The 23,342-nt window shown below is 41.3% G+C and overlaps 1 protein-coding gene across 2 annotated transcripts in view; it reads right to left on the reverse strand.

Moving 5' to 3' along the window:
• CPQ (carboxypeptidase Q) overlaps positions 1–23,342 on the reverse strand; it is a 192,654-nt gene that overhangs the window by 107,751 nt on the left and 61,561 nt on the right. The gene's annotated exons all lie outside the window — the stretch shown is intronic.

Below are 23,342 nucleotides of genomic sequence, written 5' to 3' on the forward strand. Positions count from 1 at the left end.
CAGGACCCAACCAACAAAATCACCAGGAAAACCAACACCTTGATTAAAAACTCCTCAATTGATCCAATCATTCGCAAACGTCTCTGCAAATCTGAAGCTCACCCTCCTAGACTCTATGGACTCCCAAAAATCCACAAGGACTCCACTCCACTCAGACCTATTGTGAGTGCAATTGGATCTCCTACATATGATTTGGCAGTTTCCTGGCACACAACTGCAAAATCCATATTGGACTTACTACACATTAAGGACTCAGCTCACTTCATTGAAAAATCAGCAAACTCAAACTCAACCCCAATGACAAACTGATCAGTTTTGATGTGAGCCCCTATTCACCAAGAGTCCCCATAGCAGACACCATGACACTCATTAACCAGAAATTCCCCACAGCCCTGTTTCAACATTGTCTCACTACCAGCTACTTCCAGTGGGATAATGAATACTATGAACAGAAAGATGGGGTTGCATGGGTAGCCCTCTTAGCCCTGTAATAGCTAATTTCTATATGGAACATTTTTGAGAAACAAGCCACAGAAACAGCACCAAAAGCCCACCATATGGTTCCGTTAATATGTGGATGACACATTTCACCATTTGGAGCCCGCGAGGAGAAAGAAGAACTAAACAAGTTCCTGGACCATATCAACAAGATCACCCAAACACATCCAATTTACTATGGAGAAAGAAAATGAAGGAAAACTGCCATTTTAGATGTTTGTGCTCACCAAACCAAACCAGCAATTGGGACCAATGCGATTATACAGAAAACCTACTCACACAGACAGATATTATCTACGCCACAAAACTCTGAGAAATCACCCAATCCCAGGGCAAAAAGGAGCAACCATAAAACTTCTTGGTACATCAGCAAAACAGAATCTGTGAACCTCACCCTCCTAGCTGGGCAAGATGAATTGAATCACACTCAAACAGAAATCTTACAGGCTAATGAGTTTGCTCTAATACAGAAACTCAGAAGGGCTGCAAGACCAAGAACAAGCCACATGAACAAAGATAAAGAGCCATCTAGAGGGAAGGTGTTCTTACCATATCATCAAAGAACCACTGATGATGCATAGAGAAAACTTTCGATGAATTGAAGCACAACCTACAAAACCATCTACAGACCGCACTAAGAAAATTCAACAGATGCTACGCTTCAGCAAAGGATAAGAGGGGATCCATTAGCAGCTACTGCAGGAGGTCTATCGTGATACACCATGCAGCTGTGGACAAGTCTACATAGGAACCACAAAGCTGAAAGCCCGGTGCACAGATTGCGTGTCAAAGCAACACCTAAAGCGCAATCTGCCAGACTATTTCAGCGCCAGAAAAATCAGCAATAGCAGAACACATGATGTAAACCAACCTTGGACATAGAATATTATTTGAAAAAAACAGAAATTCTGGACCACTCTGAGAAAGCCACTCACGTCCAGACTACATACAGAGAAGCTAAAATTGAAATCCATAAGCACATGGACAAAATTTTGAACAGGAAGGAAGAAACTATGAAACATGAACAGAATGGGGCAACTGCTGCGGTAAGTTGAAAAATACTTAGGGTCAAGAAAGACTGTGTCAAACCAGCTCCACACAAACACAGGATGACCCATGAAGACAAAAGAAACAAAGGCCAAGATACTTCTATTCAGATGTCTCCCACCCAGTGACCTTGCTATCTACAGGGTTAACTCCCAGGCTATAGTCTTCATTGTTACTTCCATACTTCTATTCCGATGCCTCAACTATTGGACCTGGTTGCCGCCTTTGTTACTTCACACAGTCAAGGTTTCACCCACCCACCTGGACACTCCAAGTAACAGATATATACTCCACTTTGCTTTCCCAACATCAGATCTCCTCTGAAGATGCCAGCCACAGATGGTAGCTAAACGCCAGGAAGAGAATGCTGCTAGAATTCCTACGGCCATATACAGCCCGGAAACCATTTAGCGCCTAAGTGATTCCGGCCCGTATTGAAAATAATCGACAATATATTCAAATATTATATATAGATAAAATAAGGCAAAAGTGTAATTATTCATTAACAGTTCATAGAGGTAAACATAATTTATTCAATCATTTTAAAGAGTTGTTAATTGTATACGAATATATATAAAGAGAAAATATGTATATAACGTATGGGGGCATTATTTTGTTCTTTTGCCTCAATTTTTAAAAAATGTATATTCAGTTCTATTTGGAACACAAACAGAGATGTCACTGTGACCCAACCGAAGGCTTTCCACGTGGTCGGAATCACGGAGCCTTAGGTGCTGTGTGGTTTCCACGGGAGAAACAGCTATGGTTGTGCCGGAAACCACACAGCACCCAAGAGATGTCACTCTTTAACCTAGACAATCCAGACATCTACCAAATCTGCAGTGGGGAAACAAATAGGATACTGAAGAGACTTCCTTGTAGCCATGTGTGTCACGTCACTGTAATATTTAATCACAAAGCAGGAGGGAATGTGTTACTCAGTATCAGCATATGCCCTTATTATCTTAATTCTATAACTTTAGCATTCAGAGTATGTATGCCGAGCAAACTAGTTATGCATTATATTCCTACAGGAATGGTCCATAGCTCTGTGGGAGAACACACTCTGTGCCCTTATAGAGTCATTTATTTCCACAGGGCATGTATCCATTTTGAAAGTGTATTTGGAAACACAAACTAGCATTGGAAAATGTCAGATTCCCAGTTGCTAGACCAATCCTTATAGTTTTGTACATGTACACCATTCTGATATTCCAGCAACTGCAAGTAGGCAGAGGGAAGGCCCAAAGTGCTCATTCTCATTTCCCTTGTATAAGCTTTGTTGTTGTTGTTTTCATTTACAAACATCAATGGAAGAGGGTTATGATTTTTAGAACATACACGCAGAACAGTCCCCAAAAATGTGTATTGCGCATACATGCACCAAAAAGCATTCAGACAGGATTCCCTGTAAGGTTTCATATTTACAAGCCTTCAAAAAGCATATATTTGTATGAAGAGGCCCTTAGTAGTCAACCCTCAGAAATATTATACTGCACTGCATATCAATAAAAACAAATGGACCACACTTGCTGTACATGCGCATACCCCAATTATTCTGATGTACGAAACATATTTTTTGAATTTAACCAACCTAATGAATGAAACAATATTCAGCCTCTGGCTTTCCTCCAAGACCCTGCAAGAAGCTTCAGCCTATATTTATGTGCAGATTTACTGCTGCAGACGTTTGAGGGGGAAAGGCATGCAGAGCGTGCGAGCTAAGGAGACTATAAAGAAAAGCGCCTTCCAAATATAGCACCAGTTACAAAGAGCATTTTTGGCATATAAAACATGCCCAACGAACACCCGGCAGCATACAAGAAAAGGGCAGAATGTAGATTGCACAAAGTTTGTGAAATCCCAGACTGAAGGTCCATGTTACAAGAGTACTAGCATTACACTAGCCGAGTTTGCTACCTGCCACAGGAAGTTATTGAAAAGATAGTAGGGTAACTTCATCTGGATTCTGTTCTTAAAAAGCCATCCTAAGCAGAGTCACACCATTCAAAATTCACTGCAACTCAGCTTTAGAATAGTGGTGTTACTTGCTCAGAGTGAATAAGGGCAGAGACAAATAGATGTCCACAAATCAGGTGTCGAGAATTTGGTCATTCTCGGTTTGTAAATCGCCTGTTTTATGAGAGACAGCATCGAATGTTTTGCTTCACAGGGTAGAACAAACAGGCAAGCTTTCACTTTGCATCTGTTACCTTGGTAGCATTTGGCACAGCAGCTGTCCAGGTAGAGGCCGTTAACAACTGTTGGCTTGTCTGGATGACAAACTCACTATGGGCAGGTCATGTCTAATTTTAAGTCAACTACAATCACACTGCATGCGTGTAGCCAGCACATTAATCAGGCATGCTCAGAACTTATTTATCAAACTACAGTTCCTAGGCAGCAGTGCACAAATAAATCAAGTATTTAATATCACCTCTGTTAGAATGCATGTCCTGAATTTCCAGTCGGTGGCATTCATCAATCAGCAGCATTCACTGAGTCAGTGCATGCTCAGAATTTACCTGATGGACCTAGTTTCCAGGCAGCACTGCAAGAACATGTAAATCCAATTAATGTATGAAAACAAACACACTTGACTTTGGTAGCTAGGATAAAGGGCAAAATGAGTATTTCCAACCCTCTGTTGACAAATGCTGGGATATTCTTTGGGACAGTGTCTAAAGAGGGCGAAGATTCAAGAGGATATGATGTCATTTCTGGGTGACTGTCTAGGAATTTCCCCTAATCACTATGGTAAAGAGTATCATCATTGTGTTTGTTTGGGGAATTTCTATACTTCCTTTTCAGAGACATGCTTGAGTCAATACTAATGGTACTGAAACAATACTAATGTTACTAGTAAACAATACTAAAGGTAAAGGTGCAAGCACCAGGTAATTACATGGGGTGACATCACATCAGAACATTTACTAGGCAGAATAAGTTTACAGGGCAGTTTGCCATTGCCTTCCCCAGCCGTGTACATTTTACTACCAGCAAACTGAGTACTCATCTTACCCATCTCAGAAGGATAAAAGGCTGAGGAAATCTTGAGCTGAATAAAAAGGATAAAACAACTACCGAACATCCTGACCTGAAAAAAATGCATAATACAATCCTTGCACTAAAAGCGGGACACAAAACAACTTTTGACAGATTTAAAATCCATTGAGGAAAACCCTGGTGAAAAAGAAATGTTTTGGTTTGGTGCCTAAAAGGCAGTAAGGTAGGCACCAGGCCAGCATCAAGAAGAAGGCATCCCAAAGGCAAGGGACCTCCACAGAGAATGCCCTGTCTCTAATTGCTGCCTGCTTCACTTCTTTGGGTTTGGGCACAGAGTGCAGGGCTTGGGAGGAAGATCTTAAGTGGCAGGCTGGCAGCTACAAATTCAGACTTGCGTGGCAAATAGTCCAGACTGTATTCAATTGTCAATCATAAGCAGTTAAGTATCCTGCCAGGTACCAAAGTTCTGACCCCCCGCTTTTTTTAAAAAAAGCAGGAGAGTAGAGAAAATATGTGGAAAAGTAGAAGGCAGCAAAGGATTAAATGTTACGATTCCTCACTTCATTACTCCAAAACAATCTCTCCCAAAGAGCTTCCTTTAAAAGAATAGCTCTGGTGCTCAGTTATTATTTTTTACTTTTATTGAGAAAAATTCTGCATTGCCTCTTCAGGAACCTACCTGAAGCAGCTTATAAAATAAAAGAAATCCAGAATTTAAAAACCCAGACCAATATAACCACATGGACAGTAAAAACAGACCACTGCCAACTTAAAATGACATTTTCCAGACTAAAACAGTATTATAAAATCAACCCTTTAATGAAAAGCATGAGTTAACAGAAACTTTTTGATATAGCATGTAAAAGTAAGTAAAGCAGGTGCCAGGGAAATACTTTTTAATCAAAGTGCCAGTACTGAAAAAGAATGTGGTTGCCACTCACCCTACCTCTAAAGACAGGGGCAGAGAGGAAATCTTGCGAGAAAAATTTTACATTGTAGGCTGGACTATAAGGGAGGAGACAGTTTTTCAGTACTCTGGGCCCCAAGCCATTAAGAAGAAGAAGAAGAAGAAGAAGAAGAAGAAGAAGAAGAAGAAGAAGAAGAAGAAGAAGAAGAAGAAGAAGAAGAAGAAGAAGAAGAAGAAGAAGAAGAAGAAGAAGAAGAAGAAGAAGAAGAAGAAGAAGAAGAAGAAGAGCAGGAGCAGGAGAAGGAGCAGGAGTTTGGATTTATATCCCCCCTTTCTCTCTTGCTGAGAGACCTGCAGGGGCTTACAATCTCCTTGCCCTCCTCCCCCTCACAACAAAACACCCTGTGAGGTAGGTGGGGCTGAGAGAGCTCCGAGAAGCTGTGACTAGCCCAAGGTCACCCAGCTGGCATGTGTGGGAGTGCACAGGCTAATCTGAATTCCCCAGAGAAGCCTCCACAGCTCAGGTGGCAGAGCTGGGAATCAAACCCGGTTCCTCCAGATTTTCAGATACCACGGGCCCGCCAGCACTCCTCACGCGCCCTGCTGCTTTTAGGAGCTTTAGATGCTTAAGAGAACTAGTACTTTGGATTGTATCCAAGCACAAATGGGAGCAACCGGTATAGAACTTTCAGCATTAGGATGATCAAAAGTCCCTGTAACCATTCCCCAGGGGTTCCCTACCTCTGAGGAGAACTGGAGGCTGCTGGAGAGCACCCCATGACAGGCAACTGGTCAATCTGCGCAGCACCAACATGGAGACTGTGTGGTTGTGTGGCTTGCAAGAACAGTTGTTCTGGACCATTTGTAAAGGTGGTCCTACATAAAGTACATTACAGGAATCTAACTTGTTGAAGGCTCAGATATCATGGATCACCATGGCCAGATCACACTTCTTGAAAAGTGTCCACAGCTGGTATACCAGCTGCAGGTGATAAAAGGCACATTATGTGCCTCAGAGAAGATGTTAAATCCAACAGTCTCCAACTATAGGCCAGGGTTCAGCAGTACCCCCAAGCTACAAACCCTCACTGGCCCTCATCCATCCTATTAATATCTTTAGTTTCCAGGACTTCCACAGACCCACCTGATTTGCTGTCAAGGAAAAGCAGAAGCAAAGCATCGTCCACATATTGGTGGAACCTTACTCCAAATGTTGATAATCTCTCCCATCTCTTTCAAGGTGGCCAGAACAACATCCTTCCACAAATAGGTGTTTTATTACCTCCTGGATCCATCTGACCAACCCAGCCTAGCTCAGTATCAGCAACCACAAAGGGAAGGGTCGAGTCTATATGTGGTGGGCTGCACAATTCTGAGTTGCTTGTCCTCTTCATCAGGTTTTACCAGTTACACCCATTTTTATATAACTTGAAGTCACTCTCACAAGCCACCATCATCACAACACATCAAAAGAAACCTGTGAAGATGGTAAGAAAAGATCAATGCCTTAATCAAAAAAGCCCAGGAAACGTTTACAGCCCCAGCTTCACCTACCCCGAAAACATGGATCCACATGAAGCTGCCTTCTATTCAGCCAAAGGTCCACCAGTATCCATTCGTTCTACTCTGGTTCTTTCTGCACAAACCTTTCAAAACATTATGAGGCAGGAAATAACATGTTAAATCCACAGCCTATTGAGTTCCAGAGGGTAAAGCAGGCTTAAATTCAAAATTGCTCAGGGTTTAAGTAGGGCCACAATCATTCAGGATTTTTACACTACAATCACTATTCCTCCTATCGAGCATTCTCTGAAAACCTTCCAAGCAAAAACCCTTGTGTTCTACAGCCATAATTGTGTTCAGAATAACCAATAATTAAACTATTCCTAATAATAAAGGAATTCAGATACATCTGCACTTTCAAGCAATCACAGGGCACAAATTAAATACATTTCTGGCTTTTTATTTATTCAGGATGAATATTTTGGATTGTTTTTAAAGCTCTGTAATTTTATAGAACAGTTAATGTGCGGCTTATCCCTGCTGCCAAATTCTTAGGACCCCATGAAAATGCAGAGTAATTCTTAATAAAGAGTATTTGTAATGATGCTGCAAAGTCTTTGTGTATTGTAGACATACTTTGTTGCTAAACAATTTCATGTGGTACAGAAGTACAAAAAGGAGGATATGGAACATAGGGCAGCGAAAGGATTACTGTTAACGTGTGCATATTTTTGCAGTCATTACAGTAGAGGTAATAAAATAACTGCTTAGATAAATTTATTGCCCAAAAGATAGGCAACTCATCAAAGGACAGACAATAAATTCTAATGAATCAGTTTGACAAGCATTCTGATAGGGGTCTGGGAAGCGTCACAGCCTTAAAGCTGGCAAAATTCACTCAGGGCAATCCTAAGCAGAGTTATTACCCTTCTAAACCACTGATTTCAGTAGATTTTAAAAGGCTGTAGCTCTGTTTAGAATCACACTGTAAAGCTGTCAAAAGACACCAAACAAAACAAGCTTGAGAGAAAATTTAAAAAGTGAGATTGAGATTGCAGCCTACGTCCAGATGACTCATGAGGAGGAAAGAACCAGTACAGGAAATAAGGGAAGAGTAAACTTTGGAGGAGTGTGGGAATTGGTCTATTGGGGCCCAGGGCACTACATGACAACATTAAGAACAGCCTTGGTGACCACTCTAATACACAAAAAATGCCTTGATCCTTTTTATAAAGTATGGGATCCTTTAATACATAGGTGTCAAACTCATGGCCCTCCAGATGTTATGGACTACAGTTCCCATCATCCCCTGCCAGCATCTGGCAGGGGATGATGGGAACTGTAGTCCATAACATCTGGAGGGCCGTGAGTTTGACATCTGTGCTTTAATATAATTCCTAAACAATTCTGACCCTCAAAATAGAATCTAATTGTTATCTGCATAGCTTACGATTATTATTAGCCTATTTATTAATTATTATTTATCTATGTATATGTGTATATATGTATGTGTGTATATGTATATACCCACAGAATGATTCAATTTTAAAAAATAAAAAAATTCACATATAGTATTATAATCTATTTGTAATATGTTTAAATATGTTTGGACCCCTTTTCAAAATAATAATTTTAAGTACATCATTTCATCAACCTCCTTTCTGGCTCTCCATTTTTAATGAGAATTAATAAAATGTTTTAAATTTATCTTGGAATTAAAAAAAAAAAAGAACAGTCCTAGTGGATCAACCCAGTGGTCCACCTAGTCCAACATCCTGTCTCACACTACAGCCAACCAATTCCTCTGGAAGTCCAATGACAGGGCATAGAGGATTAACCTTCCCCTGATGTTGACTTCTGGCACCGCTTTACTGACTCTGACTGCGGAGGTTTCAAGCCTGATAATTCTTTGTGGGGGAAGTTAAAAGTAGTTTCTTCAGAGAACCTATTGAAAGAGCCATGACCGATGATGATAACTTAATCTCTGTTCATGCAAAACCATGTGTTAGCTGAAGGGGTATGTGGGAAGGACATGGGATTATGGGGCAGCCCCTCCGTGCTTCCACCCTTCCCAGATGATGCTATAAATGCAGGGGTGTCAATCATATAAAAAGATCCTTGCAGATATACAGGTGTCTCACTCATGGCATCCTTTGAACTTGTAAGGATCAGAAGCAAATATAGTGGGCACGATCCCACATCTGTTTCTGCACATTCAGTTAACATGCAAAGAGAGCTTTACATAATCTGTTCCATTGTGATTTTTTAAGGAAAGTGTTATATAAATGTACTAATTAAATGAATAAATCTTGTGTACAAAGAATTCCTTGGGGAAAAAATGGTTCCGTGACCCTCAAAGAATTACAAGTTATGTCTTGGGGTACAGCACATCTAATGTAGGTATACAATAAAATATAGTTTTAAAATATAATGGGCTGGAATATCCCAAGAAACTTTCTTCAAACTGTCAAACACATCTTTGACTAGCAATCAGGTGCACTTTGGACATTATACTATGTATACTTATCTGAAGGAAAGGAGTCCTCTTTTCAGAAATTTGGCAGTCCAAAACAGCACGTGTTTATAAAAATAGTGCCGTGAAATGTTCTCAGTGAACTGATTTATAGTAGGTCAACTGACATCACCAGACATCTCTAGGTCTGCTTGCACAGAGGAGATAATGGGCATGAGAATTCAACTAGGATCTGAGAGACCCAGATTTGAGTTCCCACACCACTGTGAAAGCTTGCTGGGTGACCTTGGGCCATACACACACTTTAGTCTAACCCACCTTATCTTGTGAAGATAAGATGGAGAAGATGAGAACACTGTAAATCAGGAATAAAAAGACGGTATGACTGAAGTAAATAAATATCCTATAAAACTTAAAGTTTGTTAATTTTGGCATATCACACACTACATTTTAAAAAGGAATTTGGGGTTTCAAAATGAGACCTTAATGGCTGGTGTAGCTGGAATACATGTCATGCTATGGCAATATTTTTTATAGGAAATAAGAGGTTTCCTGTGGTTCTCCTTTGATGCTGTGGTGGTTGATTCACTACAGTGGCACCATGGTAAATGTCCCCACATTTCTTCTGCCCTGTGGCTGCCATTTCCCTCTTCATGTTGGAGGACTTAAGTTGTTCTTATATCCATATAACATTATAGCAATCTCTTGGTGTAATTTCCTAGACAAACACAAGACATTTGGCTACAAGTCATTTGCTACAGCCAACTGCAGCTGTGGGGGAAACTTATTTTTCAAGCTTCATGGGACTTGATTTGGATCAGGTCCATGGTGTGAGGAAGGGGCCCGTCCCTCCTCCCATGCCATTTTCCCAAACTGAAACAGTATCTGGTGGGGGTTATGTGTCTATTGGGGGGAGAGGCTGCATGTGGGGCAAATAACACCTCCAGGGGCTATGTGGGGTAGGGTAAATGACATAAAGAGGATGACAGAAGCCCCTCGTCTGCCTCTCCCACAGACCCCATAATATGGTTATTTATTTATTTTTAAATCTAAAGACTTAAAGATATGTAGGAACAAGGAGGCCATGGGCAATAGAAATGATAGGGCAGGACAAGAAGTGGGAAGTAGTTGGCAATAGGGGAAAGGGAGAGGGAGAAGTGTGCAAGGCAGTGAAAGGGAGTGGGGGGTGACACTAGGTGGGCTGGCTGCGGATGGAGGGAGGAGGTCCTGGGCAAAGCTGTGCCCACTGACAAATCTCTCCCGCTTTGGCAATGAAAATGAAAATTGTACTTTAAGTGAATTTGCTTGCTGCGGAGAAAGTAGAAAGTGAAAGTCGGGCTTGTGGAAATACATCCGTACAAGAAATCTTGCCGCAGCAGACATTTGCTTCCACCACACAGAAAATACCTTGGCCCTAATCGGCCTAAACGGAATTTAGACTAAAGAAACAAGGCCAGCAAACTTTAATGTATGAATGCAAATATGTGTGTGTGCGTGCACGTGTGTGTATCAGCAATGTTTGATTAGTGCTGAGGATGTTTAAATCTAACACAATTAAATCACAGGAAAGGAAGGAAAATAGGGCACCAGAGCCAACATAATATCTCTGTTCTTCCTATTCTTCGTCTTAGACACAGGAAATATTAGCTAAACGTGTAATATTTTAAGAAAGATATGTCCTTCCCCAAAGCTTCCATTAATGGATTTGTTATACAAATCAGGAATGTATTTTTCCCAGCAAATCTTGTAAATGTAAAAATAGCTCCCGTCTGGACATTGCGAAGCTACAACCTTTTCCTCTCCTGCTTTAACAAGATTATAAAGCATCCTGTGGTTAGAAATGCTGGCAGCTCATGTGACTCCTATCTGTTGGCTTTATTTATTTGGATTTCATTGCAGTGAACAACTTTAAACAAAAAGTTGAGTTTTATTATCTGAACATCCATGCTGATCAGACTTTGTTGCTATATATACTTAAGTGTAGGTCTGCCAGCAGCTGAAATGTTTGTTAATTAAGCGTGCTGTTTAACCAATTGATTGATTAATTATAGGATACTATGTGCGAGCACTCTTTGCAGTCTTCATTGAGTTGGACTTTACCAGCCATGTGAGGTAGACCCATATTCTTTCCGTTTTGGAACTGGAAGCTGTTGATTTCCCAGGTAAAGTAAAGGTAGTTTACCTTTACTTTACCTGGGGTTTGAACTCTTCTCTGCCAGAGGAAATCTGCTCCCTAACAACTGGATGGCCCTGTTTCTGTATTCCACCCCTGCAGAAATTGACTTTTTCCTGTTGCTCCAGTTCTGCAGCCATTCTCAGATGCTTAAGAGGTCTTTGACCTTCTGTCTGTTACTTCTGTTTCAGAAGCATGACTGTGGTGTGAGCCAGTGGGATTCGGAGGAATAGGAAATAACAGAGTTGTCAATCTCCCTCACACCTGCTTGTTGTTGGTCTGTACTTTTTAGCTGAATCCAGGGTGACCAAAATGCTAAGATTTCTTCCTTGACATTGGCAGCAGAGCCACCCCCCTTCCCCACTGAATATTGGTTCAATGTCACAATCCTATGAGAAGAAAATGAGTTTGGATTTATATCCGCTTTTCTCAACCATATGGAGTCTCAAAGCAGCTTAAAAACTCCTTTCCCTTCCTGTTCCCACAACAGGCACCTTGTGGGGTAAGTGGGGCTGAGGAGTTCTGAGAGAACTGTGACTGGCCCAAGGCCACCCAGCAGGCTTCAAGTGCAGGAGTGGGGAAACAGACCTGGTTCACCTCATAACGCACATAACACCGCCATTTAGCATGCAAGCGTTTGGGAAAGCTTGTGCTGTAATTAGTGATGTGCAAACCACCCCCTCTTGACCCTTGACAAAAACCATTTGATTCCATGCAGGTTTTCTATTAAATTCCAAGGAGTTTGGGCTTTGATTTAAATGAAGTGAGATTTCAGTGAGGGGTCAAACATCTCCACTTGATACTTTACCACTTCCCTTGTTCCCACAGGCGTCTATCTTCATAATCATTACTCTCTAAGTTCACAAGCTTTTGTGATATAACACGCTGCCGCGCAGAAAATAGCCAAAGGGGGTGGATTTTCATAAATTTTCACCGGTATTAAAAGAGGCTCTACATTCTATGACTGCTTTGAAAGGCAACATGAAAAGGTTCACCTATTCAGAAAGTGTAGTTTTGAATGAGCTTTGGGTTGCCTCTCTTAAGTTCCTGAACGGCTGGGATTACTTATATTACATGTCTAGGAAGAGTGACCTGAATTTGACAACACGAATCCTTCTGAGCACACAAAAGAGTATTGTATATTTTGCTTTAGTGACGACAAAAGAAATCCTTGGGAATTGACATGGCTTCCGTGATGCTCTCCTCACATATATATGGAACATCCCATTTTCATTTTAATGAGTACCACTTGCCATTTTCACTTTTTACAAATGAACTTGGAAATAGAAAGAGGGAGAGAAGAGGTGAGTTTTTGGTATCCAAGAAGGACAGTGTGTGTGTACATGTGAATGAATGCAGACAAACATAATGGAGAGATTACACACACATGCCCCCACAGAGGCTTTTGTTATTTCCCCATTAAGCTTTAGTTTCCCCATAGTTAGCTTGTTTTTAGTTCTTTGTTAAGTCTTCTAAGGGAGGGTATTTTAGTTAGCCCCTGTCCCTTTAAGACATTTCCCAATAGGCAGTTTCCTTTCTTTACCCAGCAATCCCCTGTTTTAGTTCTAGCTAGTCAGTCTGAGTGAGGTGCTAAGGGTAGTTGGAAACCGGAATATTCGTGATGTCCATATTAGTATATGGTGGTCCATAGAGCACAAGTCAAATTTAATAGCAGTTAGAACATGACAAAGACTGAAAAAACTTAAAGGAAGCAAGACATAGGCTCATTCCGCACATGCAGAATAATGCACTTTCAAACTGCTTTCAGTGCTCTTTGAAGCTGTGCGGAATGGCAAAATCCACTTGCAAACAGTTGTGAAAGTGGTTTGAAAATGCATTATTTTGCGTGTGCGGAAGGGGCCATAGTGGACTTTCTTGAAAGCAACCAAGAGAAGACACAGTCTACTGTTTCAAACCTGCTCAAGACAAGCAAGTACTCTGACTTAGATAGACCCAAGGGAGGAGTTAGGGTCTCGTTTCTCTCAAGTAATAAACCCATTGTAAGAACTGTTAAACCTGGGTTGTGTCTCCCCCACTCTGTCCTAGCCAAGCACAAGGCACCTCAAACAGATTCACTTGGGGGGCAGAACATAGCCAACCTTAGTTTTCTCAAAACTTATCTGGGTCTTTTCCAAATGCCCATGTAATTGAAAGCAACAAATCCTTCTATAACACAGTGAGGCCTTTAAGTTCAGAATTATAGTCTGAAAGCACAGGATTTGGTGGGGGTGAGGGGTGGGGACACACACTTGCAACAACGTGGGGCTACGTCCAGTCTTTCTTCTTATAAACTCAGAACTGTGGCCTCTGGAAATGCATGTGTGGGTGGAAACATCTTCAGTGGCATATGACCATGATGCTACTGCTAAATCAAAGAATCATCTGAACAGCTAGTCCAAAGAAAAGGAAAGACTACTGGAATGTCACTAGGCATTTTACCACAAGAAAAAGTACCCATTCTCACCATGGTAATTAAGCTTTATTTCTCTCCCCTGAAGAGCCATTACTATTGTGGTAATTACAAAACACAGGCCTGCAGAAATAGAATACCGAATTTCTAGCTATTTCCATCTGACTGCGCACAATTGAAAATGTCATAATAGTATTCTATAAGAATGTGACCTAATTTTACTTTCACTTGCTTTTCGTCAAACCAAAGCTGCACCCCCTTCTCCCTCTTCAGGCTGCCGCTTCTTATCAAACTGGAATTTCCAAAAGCCCCACATCATTTTCTGCAAGCAACAGCATGTGTCCAGTCTGCAACCTGTGGCTCTCCAGATGTTCACGGACTACAATTCCCATCAGCCCCTGCCACCATGGCCAATTGGTGGGAATTGTATGGGAATTGTAGCCCATGAACATCTGGAGAGCCGCAGGTTGCAGACCCCTGGTAGACAGTCCCTGCAGAGGCTGGGCTCTAGTGCCAATACTCCAAGAACTATTAGTGAACCAGAGCAGGAAAAGCCATTCAAAAGCTGAAAGTGGCAGGGGGAACAGTACCTTCAAGCCAGATTCAAAAATCTTCTCAACTTCTGTGTCCATTATACACATGAGTTAATCTGGCTTAAAGGAACTCGGATCCATTTCCTTTCTCTATCTCTTTCTCTCTCACATACACTAAATAGGCATTGAGTCTGCAGGTAGAGCTAATGCCAAATCTCATGTAAACTTAATCCTGTGCAGCATAATATAAATATCAAATGATTTTCAATGTCATTGATAATTAGTTCTTATCCTTCCGTGGGTGCCATGGGAGCAAAGGGGGAAATCTAGCCGATTTTCCATGTTTTGTTATTCTAGAGAGCATCTGCCAAAAACAAGTTTCAAGAGAGGATTTTTTCCAAGGGAAGAGTAAATAAACTCCCATTTCCTTTGCCACAGAGTATCTGTTAAATCAATTGCAAACTGGGAAAGAACTTTATGTTCTAGCATCTCAGAGCCACTTTGATATTCATCTTTCTATGATGTCTTAAAAATTCAGGGACAACTTGAATAATTTCTCTGCCCAACCAACGTAATAGTTGTTTAAAAACAAACAAACAACAACAAAACCACTTATTTTTAGACAGGTACTATTTTTCCAAAGAGTACAAGATCTTTGACAATCTTAAACCTTTCTAAAGAATATCCTCTGCTGAATGGATGGTGCTTAGTGCAAAATAATCACCCTGACCAGGATGGTCCAGATTAGTGGTTAAGAGCAGTGAACTCCAATCTGGAGAACTGGGGTTGATTCCCCATTCCTCCACGCGACCAGTGAATTCTTATCTGGTGAACCAAGTTTGTTTTCCCCACCCCTCCACAAGAAGCCCCCTGGGCAATCTTGGACTAGTCACAATTTTCTTTGAACATTCTCAGCCCCACATACCTCACAAGGTGCCTGTGTGGGGAGGAGAAGGCGATTGTAAGCCCCTTGGAGACTTCTAACAGGAGAAAAAAGCAAGAAAAGAGGAATCTGAAGATGCCAGCCGCAGATGCAGGCGAAACATCAGGAGAAAATGCTACTGGAACATGGCCATACAGCCCGGAAACTCCACAACACCCCAGTGATTCCGGCCGTGAAAACCTTCAACAATACATGCAACTCTACTTCTCTTTTTCAATCTCATAAGCTAAGCAGAGTAAGTCCTGGTTAGTACTTAGATGGGAGATCACCAAGGAAGGCTGAGATAAAGTGACTGGACAAGTTTGCCCAGCAAGTTCACATGTAGGATTGCTACGTAGAGGCAGGCAATGGCAAACTACCTTTGAATGCCTCTGGCCTCGAAAAACCTATGGGGCTGCTGTAAGTCGCCTGCAATCTGATGAGCAGAGAGAGAGAAAGAGAGAACATAGTCACAATGATAGGAAGAACTCTTACTCAGTTATATTGGGGGGCAGTGAGGTGGAGCGTAATCCTATGCTTGCACTGGTGCCAGAGGGTGGCACCTTCAGGAAGCCCTCTCTGTGGGCACAGCGACAAACAGAGTGCCCCACATCCTAAGAGCTAGCCCTGGGCCAACTGGAGCTCGATTATTAGCATTAAACCTAAGACCAAGTTTTGGGGAAGCAGTGCAGGTAACCCTGTTAAGCGCTGTTAAACCCCTAACTGATTTTTCATGCAAAGAACAAAAGCGCAATCCTTTACCTGGGAGTAAGCTCGGTTGCTGGCAATGGGGCTTGCTTTTGAGTAAACCCTCCTAGGGTCATGATTCACCCGTTGGAAGAGATGCACGGTTGCTTCAAAGCAAAGCCACCGACTACCACCAAGCTTACTCCTGAGTAACGCACACCTCGGAGCCAACCGTTTTTTCTAAACTAAAACCTCAGTATTCAGGTTAAATTGCCATGTTGGCACTTTGCGATAAATAAGTGGGTTTTGGGTTGCAGTTTGGGCACTCGGTCTCAAAAAGGTTCGCCATCACTGTATTAGGGTGTGGGTGGAGAGGGGCAGGGGAGGAGGGGCAGATCAGCATTCAGTTCTTAAGTTGTCATGAAAACTTATACCTTCTTGCTCGTGATGCTGAGAGCTTTGAAAATGGCACGTGCAAAAAACTGAATGAATTTTGCTCACAATGACTGCTTGTTCAAGCTGTGTTGCACTCACAAAGCTGACTTGTTTGTCATGGATAACAAACAGTTATTTCAAGTCCCTTTGCACTGGCACTCCTAAGCTTGGAAACAGCCACTGCTAGAACATTCTCAGCACTTACTGGATTGCTGGGGAAACTGGTATTTCTTTGGAAGCCACAATTCCTTCCATAAACTCTGGTAGGAAGTCATGTGTGAGGGAGCGTGAGGAAGACTAGTCTAATGGATAGTTGGGCTATGGTCAGAATGTTATTTAAAGGCTGTACCCCATGGCAAATTATCTTCCACAGGATAAGGTCTGTGGTGTGAGAAAGAGAATATTTTTACTAAGAGTGATAGACATCTATGTGTTCTCAAATCATGCAAGCTTTCTGAATGCTTTAAGCACTGCGTGAAACTTTATATATTCCCTGTTTTCTTCCTAATGGGGCTCCAAAACAGCTCCTCTACTTTAGCCTCACAAGAACAGTAGCCCTGTCAGACAAGTTAGGCTGAGATAAAGTGACTGGCCAAGTTTGCCCAGCAAGTTTCTGTGGTGGACGAGGAAACTGAATATGGTTCTTCTGGATCCTCCTCTAACCACTGCACATATTTGCTATCCGAATCCCAATTCTGCATGCTTGAAAAGAATGTTCACAAATAGGTAAAATGGTTTTGGGCTCAGCAGGAACATATCCGTCTGTCAATCCTTGTCGGGCCACAAGAACCAGAAGCAGCCCTCTCTCTTCCTCACGCTGTGCCCATTCACACATTCAACCATGACTGTCCCCTCATCTACCAGACTGACTGACATTTTACCTCAAATAATAAGTACACTTATTAGACATGAGGACAGAACTCTGCATTCCTATGAGACAATGTTCACAAAGAGGCTGAATAAATAAAGCTGCTAGATATATATATACTTTGGGACGCTTACAACACATACATGAATTGACTGATGGACAGAAAACATAACAGTGGTCACCACAGCAAACTTTTTGATATTATACCTTTGACTGATTCCAGAAAATAGAAGATTAAATCGCTACAAAATTGATGATACTGCGTGTACACATTCCTAAAGCATCTTATGCAATAGTGCCTTCATTTTACTAATCAAGATGTAAAATGTTCAGAGAAAATCCATTGTCTGGACAGCATACTGTATTGCTTAATGCCCACTCTTCCTCATCAAGCCCAACAGAGCTAAAGCTCTTATGAAACTTGAAGATAATCTTCCATCAGCATTAAGCAGGCTGAGACCCACGTGGCTTTAATGATGTAACAGCATCAAATGCTTTCAGACCATTATCTGAGACAATTTAAAGAATGTTCCGACTGTACCTATGATTTCCAGTTGTTTCCCGCTGTACATTAGACCATCTTAGTTTGGCATTGACCAGCCTGTATTCTTATTTCATGAAGAGATGCAGTTAATTTGCTGCCATATTCCTACTATAGTGATGGTACTTTTGTTTAATCATTTGGTTTGGATTCTTGTACCTTATGTATTGATGTATTTGCAAATCAAACATCATACCTCAGAGGGGTTCCTCAGAAATTCTAACTTGTCTCATAATGTAAAGCAAGATTCTAAGCAGAAGATGCTTCTCATTTCCTTTTTGTCCTGAACACTAATCACAGACAGAGCTAAGAAAATGTCCCTGAACAATGAACTTTAAGGCACCAGGGAGGTTTGGGAGCCCTAGGAGGACCTGTACAAACCTTGAGCTTGGCCAACTAAGTCCAACCCAACGAGGTGTGGATTTTGCAACGGCCTCGTTTTTTTGTTCATGGTAAGGCCAAAATGTTACTTCTCAAAGCCTCCTCACCAAATACAGATATAACTGAATGTGATTAAGGACTACATCACGCAAGTCTTGTTTCATCTACGCTACCTCCCAATTTTCTTCCAGGTTCAATTCAAGGTACTCTTATGGACTTTTAAACCCTACATAGCTTGGCACCAGCATACCTTAAGGATCACCTTCCCCCATACAAACCTAGCTACTCACTCTAGTCATCTCTGATACAATGCTGTAACACTGTAATAGTTTAAGCAGGTTCTCTGAATTCCCAGCTTTCATTAAAAAAAAAAGTCTCTAGTGCCTTCTCTCATGGACATATGCTTTTTTCCTTGTATCTCCACAAGGGAAACAGCTAGATAATTCCTTTTAAAAAGAAAATTAAAGGTGGGAATTCAGAGAACCTGCTCATTATTACATAACTATCACTGAACCATTGCAAGGTTATATCAATATTTTAAGGCCTTTAAAAAGGGCGTGTGTGCTGGTATATCTTTGATAATGCTACCAATGATGACAGTACCATCCTCCTGAAAATCCTAATTATTTAACCCACATGCAGAAGAAAATAAACTGACAGTACAACAATAAAAATGCAGAGGGGAGCAGACATGAAGAAAAACCCTGCACAGAGCAATTGCAGTGCTTTTGGGTTGATTCCCAAGAAAATCAGGAGTAACTCCAGTGTGTGGAAAAGGTAAATGTCCAAGCAGGACAATGTGGAAAGAAGTGGTGCCTAAAGTAGCCTAGTCCTGGACTACATAGCGCTTCGTAGTCAAAATAAGTACGAAAACTTTGAATCCTGGATACCAAGTTGTAACCAGTATACATCTTTAAAATCAGAGGGTAACTAGCCTCAGCCATGACAACACTTGGTTTCAAAATCTGGTTTCAAAAAGAAACATTTAAAAATTCTTTCCACTTTTATTATGCATTTCTGGAGAGTCTACAGTGTTAGCGTTTTTCAATAATCTCAAATATGCATGTGGTGGAAGAAATGTCAGCTTTAAATGATAAGAGTCTTTTCTGCAGACTTAATTGCATGGAAGGGGGGATGTTGAATTATGTAAGTTCATAAATGGAAATGATGACATCTCAGCAGTGGCAAAATACTGCTAAAACATTATTTATCATTTTGAAACTGTATTCACAGTTGAAAATGTCCATGTTGTCTGGTTCCAAATGATTAATATTTTAAGATCAGTAACAGTGGTGTATTTTTGCCTCATACTTAAGATAGTATGGATGGTGACTGTGTAAGAATCACACAATATTGGAACCCTCTTACTATGAAGTTGGTTGTTTCGGATGGATAAATGAAACTTAGATGGAACAAACTCATTGCCAAACTCCTTACTACCCCTTTGCAGAGGAGTCTGGGTACTAGAATAGACCTCTCTAGCCCTCCAGAATGACGCTGCACATGAAGGTCAGTGGAGGGGGCTGACCGAGAGGTGGCTCCGCTCTCCGGCTGGGAGGGAAGTGGGGGCCGCTTGCACGCTAGTGTGCGAACGGTCCCTGAGCCTCCACTGGCATGTGCGGAAAAGGCCAGAGTTAAGAATCCTGCTCCTTGTGGGAGATACTCCCAGCTCTTCCCATCAGGTCATCTGGACGGTTTCCAAGGCATAAAATAGCAAAATTTCCCTTTTGTAAGAATGGGAATTTGTGACCAGCCAATTCACTTTGGCTGAAGGTATCTCTGGTTAGAGCCTTTATTTGAAAAACTAGAAAGAAGATATCAGAACAACCCAAATTCTCTTGCCAGTATTGAATTTTCAGTTTATCCATCCTCATTCAGTTGATTTCTGGCCTCAGCTTAGCATTTCAGCTAAAAAATCACCACACTTTATTAAGAGAGAAAGGCAAAATCAAGTTGGGTGTCATTATTCTAATGACGACAGTTCCTTCCACAACTTAGGACAACCTCTTCAGTAGTTTCACATAGACATCAAGGAATACCACAGAAAAAAAATTAGCCACTGTGGAATTTCCCAAACAAGTTCCACAAGCGGGAAAGAACAACAATCTCCCTGCATCCTTTCAGGCATTTCTCAGGTAAAGAATCCACCAAAGTAGTGTCTTAAAAAGATTTGGATCCATAAAGTTTTAGGATCACTCAATTTTTAAAGGTCCACTATCCATTTGGGATAATTAGATATCATTAGCCCAACCTCAGGCAAAAAGTGATCAATTCATGAAAAAGAGACTAAATAAGATCCACAGATTATCCATAACTTGCTCAAGAAAAAAAGATGAGGGAGTAACCCCAGGCCTCCACAGGGATAGGCCCCTGGTTGCCATGGCACCCATGAATGCCTGAGCCACACCAGCTAACACAACCTTATCAGGGAACTGAAAACCTAGAACAGTACACCTGAAAGTCCTTAGTAACACATCCAAAATCAGCTTCACTATCTCAGTCAAGGATTCGCCATACACTTATGCATTTAGCTGCATTAAACAACCTAGGCATACATAGGACAAATTCTTAAGACTTAGATTACAGTTCAGCTGCCTCTTGCCTTACGTAAAGCAGATATTTAGCTACACATAGAGGGGCTAGTGTGCCACTCTTCTGAATCATGCTTGTGGTGTCTGCAGTTCTTAACATTATGTTGCAGCTCCTTGGATATACAATAACCCTGTTCAAAGCACAAAAGGATTGATAAGTAGAGGTTAATTAACATCAATTTGAAAAGTATCATCTTCAGTTCCTCTTTAGAAATGACTGTTCTATTCAATATTTCAAGTGGTCCATTTCTAAACAGAGAAAGACCCGGATCTACATGTGTTTGAAATTAAACTGCTTCTAAATCCAGGTGCATAAATCTTGGCTCTGAGTATTCCCTGTAAATACATTCAGTATACTTCCTGAATGGCAGGACTGGGCTCTGACGTTGAAAACTAGTCTAACTTTGGAGACATAGGTTCTTCTGCCAACTACCCAGATGTAGAAGATGCACAAAAAATGTTCCAGCCTGTCTTGGAAGCCTTTACAGACTTTCCGGATCATGGAAATCAACCAATCCAAGTAGGTGGAATCATTCCAGAGCCAATGAACTGTTAACTGCCCAGAAAACAAACAGACATGTAGCCATGAAAACTCATCACACAATGAGCAGCAACCCATAAATCCATGGGGTTCTCCAGGAAACAAGTGGTAGAGTAAAGCTTTGGCTCAGAAAGTCTCTTCACTCCTTCACTGCTGGGCCTCTTTCAAGTTCTCCACACAACAAAAGGCACTGCGAGATCCAACTCTTACACTTCTTTTTGTATCATGCTGCACAATCACAACGGGATAGAAAGCATCAGTTTCAATGAGGGGGAAAACAGCCAAATTTGAAATTTAGAAGCAGGATAAGAGCAGGTCTGGCAGCCTAATCTTTTGGCAAGCAACCCAAAGTGGGTGGCATATCTGTTCACAGCTCTTAAACCATTCATCTTAAGCAATGAACTGGCCGGGTTGGGGGTTCTAACACACCAGCTCTTGCAGATCAGAGCACCAGGTGAGGAAATCAAGCAGGATATATTTACTGGATGATGTCATGCCATGCACTGTAATATATCTTCATTAAATATTAAAAGCATTACACATTTGGAAAACTTATTAACTGTGATCCTGAACAGAGTTTAATGCAGTTAAGAAGTTACAATGCAGCTGGCAACCAGTAATGAAGTTATCGGACTAGATTTCCTCTTTAAAACATTAGCATGCTTTTATTTTACAAGGAGACCTCGACATATTTGTGCAAATGAAAGCCTTTACTCCTGATAAGCATGAACAACGTCTTAAATTACGAGAGCTAAATGCCACATTATTCAAAAAAGAAATATTCTGCAAGAAACACAGAGGTGGGCAAAAAAGGTAGCTCCCTAGTATTTGTGCATTGATCCAGAAGTACAAGATACTTTCACTAATGGATAAAAAGGCATACATTGTAGTTCACTGAGTTCAATGAAGAATATGAATAAACACAATTGTTAATATGTGCATGAAGAATCTGGTTGCATAAACAGCAAATTTCAAACCTTGTCTACCCAACATACACATGAAGTTGCCTTACACCAAAGAAGACCATTGGTCCATCATGGTCAGGACTATCCATGATGACTGTAACAGCTACATAGAATCTCTGCTCAGGGTCATTTACATTAATGACTACCTGATCCTTTTGGAAATACTAGGAATTGGATCTGGGAGCATCTGTGCGCAAATGTTCTGCTACTGAGCCACATTCATTCCCCAACTATACATGTAATATTCAAGTGATGATGGATGGAGCATATGCACAAGGCCACAAGGTCCATGACATATGGAGCATATTGGCTGGTCAATACTTATTCTCCATTGGGCTGATCTGCACAGTTGACCAAATATACACACCCCACCTTGATTAAATCATATTCCTTGACAACCATTGGTGATGATACTGATTGATCAGGCAAAATGTAAAATCACCCACTGACACAGTTGGTCATCCTGAGCCTACCTTTAATTGGGAAAGGACAGGGTAAAAATCAACTAAACTAAACTGTGTACAGATGCAGTCACAATGACATGACTGCTAGGGAACATTGGAGTTCTGGTTTGGAATTCAGCTCAACCAATTGAACTCCCCACCCCAGTCTCAAAAGAATCATTTATTCAAAACCCCATTCAGATCCCCGTCATGTTCCTGATGTGATCCGTGGATGTGAGACTGAAGTACCTAGCTTCCAATTCCTGCTATCTTTTTCTTGTTTCACTGGTCTGGTGGCAGACATAGTGATAACAATACTAGAAGTAGTGACTCTGCAGCTGGTAAGCCTCTTCCCTTCCATGACACCTTTTGGGATGCTGATTTGGCAATACCCAGCCACTATGGGGCAATCACTGAA

This window comes from Sphaerodactylus townsendi, linkage group LG09 (assembly GCF_021028975.2).
Source record: "Sphaerodactylus townsendi isolate TG3544 linkage group LG09, MPM_Stown_v2.3, whole genome shotgun sequence".
NCBI lineage: Eukaryota > Metazoa > Chordata > Lepidosauria > Squamata > Sphaerodactylidae > Sphaerodactylus > Sphaerodactylus townsendi.